The following is a 6,000-nucleotide window of genomic DNA, read 5'->3' as shown; positions in this document are numbered from 1 at the left end:
GGTTATAGACGTACCTATAACCGGCATCTCCGCACGTTTCTTTGTGATTATCATCGCTCTCTCCATCTGCACATCCAAATTAGGTTGGGCGCGCAGTCTTCCACTCGACCGCACTCCTCGCATCGCCTCCTCCTGAATCCCCCCAAAAGCGACAATTTGCTCTTGAGTGTACTTATCAGCCCTCGGCACCTCCTTGCTCACACCAACCAGAGCAGATCCAACCATTAAACCTCCATGTATACCATAATTTTTTTGTTGAGAAGGTGTATCAAAATTCATCTTCAAAGAACATACAATTGGTGGTTTTATCACCTCAGTTCGCTTGATCGACGTGGTCGACTTGGACGTAGACTGCATGGCTTTGGGCATGCCATGCATGGAAAAGGCCGCAACAAGTATCTTCTCAAAAGAAAAGGCACATCATAAGATGTTACCGAAGACATGAATTGAAAAGAGGAGATTCAACATGACGCAGACAAGAGGAAATTGATAGGACATTATCATCCTAATTCGAAAGAAGTGGTAAAAATTAAATACTTGGTTAATGGACCTTGCCAACTTGAAATTTTCCTTTTTTCCTTGTAGGTTGAGCCTTGGCGTTTGATGATGTATTTCAAAACCTGAAAATGCAGGACATCTTTTTCCAAGTAACTTTGTCCAGTCTCCAGTGTTACTTCAGTATAATAGGCATTTTGATTATTTTCAATCAATTTTTGTATTTATACATTATATTTTATTACTTTGATCGACAAGGATCCACAACCACAGAACATGTCTTTATGGTCGGTTCCGTGTGGTGCATTTTTTCACTGTTTCCCTATAAATTTAGGCCTCTCCTTTCGATTTGACGCCGAGGAGCTAGTAGCATGTCTAGTAGAGGAGCTAAGCCGTGTTACACACTTTCGATTTGACGCTATAACTCGCGACGACAGGATCACACTTGAAAACGAAAGGGACGCGCAAACTACCAACAAGTCAGGAGCTTACACATATTAGTAGGGACATACTCCCTCTGTCCACAAAAAAATATACGTGCGGGTTTTTCAAGACAAATTATGAAGTGGAGTACAAAGTATATTGGGAACATGCATCTCTTCTCTTTAATTCTTTCACAAGTGTATGTAGAAAACAAAAAAAATACGTGCTTAATATTATTTGGTTTGATTTCCGTGTGATGAGAGAGAAGCAATTAAATTGCATTGGAAAAATAGAAGTACATTTTTTTATGGATAAAGTTTAGAGATAGATATACACTTATTTGAGGACGGAGGGAGTACGTTTGGTTGGGTTCATTCCCGGGTGAGCGAGACGTCAGAGAGGCACCGCGATGTGCACATATTAATTAACGCGAGGTCTTGCGACGCATGCTCATTAATTACGGAGGATGTGGATGTGTATGTGAGCGAATTTTCGGAACATAGTCGCTGATAATCTGATGTGCACATATTAATTAACGTGAGGTCTTGCGACGCATGCTCATTAATTACGGAGGATGTGGATGTGTATGTGAGCGAATTTTCGGAACATAGTCGCTGATAATCCCGCATCAACGGTAGAATCGATAAAATATTATTAAATCGAATGAAAAAATAACATAAATCATGCATGCAAGAAATATATGCAGGTATGTGCATATCAAGTTTAAAACTCCAACACATAAGTGTTTAACTTGTGAAAAAACTAAGTGACCAAATAACAATATAAAAACTCGGATTTTATTGTGCAAATTTCATTTCCACTTTCCGATGTGCACATTTTTTTTCTTGAGTTTTTGTACGAATAAATACCAACACAATATTTATATGCGTGTTTTCCTTCAAAATTTTAGGAAACTTAGGAGTAATAGAATTTCTTTTGGGTGCCTATGAACACTCGGGTTCATGAGTACTAGTTTCCATATGCGTATTTTCCCCATGTGTGCATAGCAAAGACAGAACTAGTTTTTAGTATATAGAAATTAGTTTACCCAAAAAGAAGAATACAAATATTTCTTTTTGATAAAAGATACATAGTCTTTCTAAGCCAAAAAAAAGAAGTTTTTTTATTGAGACGCGTATTTCATTGGTGACAGGACAAGAACTTGGTTTTGGGAAGAATATAAAAGTATTCCGGTGAAGGATAACCGGGCAAAATTGTGATGGATTGGGTGTACCAATTGCCTTTTCTTTTGCAATTCACAACAGTCTTTTGAGCCATTGTTTATCCCATTTACTTTTTCCACGTTTGATTTGGAGATTTTTTCATTATACTTTCAATATACGCCTCAACCAATGTCCCCAACATGTTTAGGAATTGTCTAATTATAATGCTTTCTCCGGTTCATATTAATCGATTCAACTTTGTTTAGATATAGATGTATCTAGTCAACAAAAGTGTCTAGATACATCTATATCTAGATAAAGTTGAGTCAGTTAATTTGGATCGAAGGGAGTACAAAGAAGATAAATGCTGAATTTGTGTAGGAGTACGTGCTGTGGTTTGAGCAATTTGGAAATTGTCAATGTTGTTTTTAATAAGACTAATTACCAACTTCTTGCAGGATATACATAGAGCTACTACCGGATACACATGTGGTGGGGCATATATGGATATTGGATGTAATCGGTTGATGGTGGTTGAATGGGCTATTCCATCCAGGGTGACCAGTGGTTCTCTAACACGAAGCTCAATAGACTTATGTAAGATTCATTTTGTACTAATTACCATCTAATATGTACTAATCTATCAGGTTGGCCTGGAGGAATGAATGATGGTCCAGTATTCCAGCCAACAAGGCCGCACTGTTACGCCCAAGGCGGATGCATATGTGAACGCTCATGAACTCACATACGCTGTTCATCGGTTCGTTTGCTCGTTAGCTCGGCTCAATCGCAGGCACAATAGGAGCTTGATTGTACTCCATCCATTAGCTCGGCTCATGTATTGGATGTAACAACATCTTATATTAACCAATAGAGGGAGTGTCGGTCAGAAAAAGGACAAAGCTGCCTGCTCGGCTGCTCACACCATACCCAAAACCGAACCAAATTCGCACCAAGAAGACATGAAGGCTCACGACGACTAGGCGAGCAGCCGAGCGGGCAAGTCCAGCGACGACAAGCGGACTGCCGTAGAGACTAGAGATGGATTCTTCGATTAGCGCATCTCCAATGTGGTGACGCATTTCGGACGTCTATATCCGCAAGCGTCCGTTTGCGTCGTCTGACGAACGTGAAAATGACTGCGAGACGTAAATTGTTCGTTTGCATCGATGGCATCCTCAGCAGTCCGACGCATTTTGGACACCCCACTGTTTTATTTTCCTGCTTTCTTTTTCTTTTTTTTGAAGAACTCTCCAATTTCTACATCGGTTGTAATGAATTTTTGGAAGAGCAAGTTCAAACGCGAAAACAAGTTGTACTGATTATAAACTAATTCTTGAATCAAATAAGTTTTAACATATTTAACATATAAACTAGACAACAAATTTGAAAATAAAGAAATTATAAACTAATTCTTGGGCCATCTTGTTAGAAGGCCCCGCCTTGTTGTCCTCACGGACGCGTCTCCTTCTTGTCACCTCCTCCTCGGAAGAGGAACTGCCGGACGACCCGTCCGTGGAGCTCGAGTTCCAGTCGGAGGACTGGTCAGTGGGGTCTTCGTCGTCGGTGAAGGGACGACGATGCTCCGCCTGCGCCCGCGCAGGCTCCTGCGCCTGTGCCCTCGCACGGGCCCTTGCCTCCTTCCTTGCTGATACCTCCTCGTTCGCCGCCTCCAGCGCCTCCAGCCGTGCCAACTTGACGTCGGAGTCCTCCTCCTCCTGGTCATCAATGCCAACGGCGTCTCTCTCCTTCTCGACCTCCCCTCGGCGGGGAGCTAGGGTCGCTGGGCGTCGCAGCCCTATCGCACCAATGCCGCCATCCCGGTAGCTTGCCCTCGCTGTCCGTGTCCGAAGGCAACGACAAGTTGCTCATGGTGGCTTGCTGGTGTTGGAGAAGAAGAGGAAGAAGAATGGCAGCCGGTTGGGGGTGATTAACAGCAGGCGCATGGGTTATATTCAGCGGGGATTAATGGCGGCACGTATAATTAAGAGGCCTATGGTTGCTCTTCCGCGGTGGTTCGGTGCTCCATTCCGGCGTTTGGCAGATTGATCGGCGCGGTTGCCACTCTGGCGGTTGACCTCCCCGGCAGTTGCTGTGCTTTAATTCGCGCCGATCGAGTCAGGATCGCTACCAAGCGGGCCCGTGAGGGAAGCGAGCAGACGCTCGGCGCGACCGCGCAGCGTCCACGAAGACGCAAACGTTCCACATATTTGTGCCGCGTTTGCGTCGCTGCGGACATCGCGGACACGATGCGTAGCCCCGCTGGAGCAGGGTGCAGACGTATTTCCGGTCCGCGCGGACGCAATCGCCCCGTTGGAGATGCCCTTAGGCTAAGGCTATAACTCCTTAGGCTAAGGCTGTGACTGTGCACTACTGCAGTTCCCTAGCCCCTAGCACCCTACACCCTACAGTAGCTGGTGCCCCGCCCTCAATCTATCAACATCAAATCCAAAATTATACAACAGTAACATCTCCCGCTAGTAGTTTCTGGATTTTGATGTTTCGTTGGTTGATTTATGTATCGACCATTAGTGATCCGTTAATTTTGTATCACATACTTTGTTTGGCTCGAATCTATTAATAAAACGTGTGCATCATCATGATGCAGAGCCTGGGGTGATTATCCCCTTTTCGGAAAAAAGAAAAAATCCAATTATACAACAGTAACGTATATGTAATTACTACTTAGAACTTCACTCTATTCGTTTCTGTAGCGATCCGACCCGGTACGGGTTGAATCTCTGTGCATAATAGTGCTAGTCCCTGGATTAATCACTAGCACACACAGTTTAAGATGTAATACCAAGAAACAAAGGTCTTTATTACATCGCATGATCCAGTAATTACAAAGTAAACATTACAAATTGCATAGCCCGAAGCTAGCATTATATCAGAGCTTACAACGAAACATATCAGCATGGAGTCCTTCGTCTTCATGTGCCACAGGCGAGCATGTCGAGTATAGACTCGTAACCCTAACCATCGAACCTCACTCGTTCATCGGAATATCTGCAACATAAAACGTTGCAGCCACGCAGGGTCAATACATTTGGAATTGTATTGGCGAGTATCACTAGAGACTTATAACAATCTATCAAGTACATTTTCAAGGCGAGGGTTCAAACTTTTATTTTATACAAAGTAATCATATTATCATCCTAGTTTTTATCCCAGCGATTTTAATCTCCGAACTCCTATAGTGCACATGTGAGTAGGCCAAGCTTAGGGCCCCTACCATGCTAATCTCCTTTTCTCCATTACACATGTCAGTAAGTCAGGTTCAATACCCTTACCATGCCAATCTCCATTCCACTAGTGTACATGTCAGCAAGTCAGGCTCAATACCCTTACCATGCCACCACCAGTGTACATGTCAGTAAGTCAGGCTCAATACCCTTACCATGCCACCACCAGTGTACATGTCAGTAAGTCAGGCTCAACCCCATTACCATGCCACCACCAGTGTACATGTCAGTAAGTCAGGCTCAACGCCCTTACCATGCCACTCACTACCAGTGTACATGTCAGTAAGTCAGGCTCAACGCCCTTACCATGCCACCCTCCCTTCAACTAGTGTACATGTCAGTAAGTCAGGCTTCATGCCCTTACCATGCCACTCGACCTATACATGTCAGTAAGTCAGGATCAAACCCCTTACCATGTCGGTCGACCTACAACCTTCTCAAGTACTATCCATATCCGCCCCAATTCATCCAATAATTGTTTTGTCAACTCAAAATTAACCTTTCAACTAATACATACACATGACATGATATTCCACTCACTTATAAAGTAAGCATATCCAAGCAATCAAACATAGGTTGACTACAAATGAATCCAATCATAAAAACATATGGCTATCCTAAGCCGGGTTTCATAGCAATAGCACACAATCCATCAATAACAATCCTACACATGT

This window comes from Lolium rigidum, chromosome 4 (genome assembly GCF_022539505.1).
Source record: "Lolium rigidum isolate FL_2022 chromosome 4, APGP_CSIRO_Lrig_0.1, whole genome shotgun sequence".
Taxonomy (NCBI): domain Eukaryota; kingdom Viridiplantae; phylum Streptophyta; class Magnoliopsida; order Poales; family Poaceae; genus Lolium; species Lolium rigidum.
Note: the sequence above shows the minus strand (reverse complement) of the source record.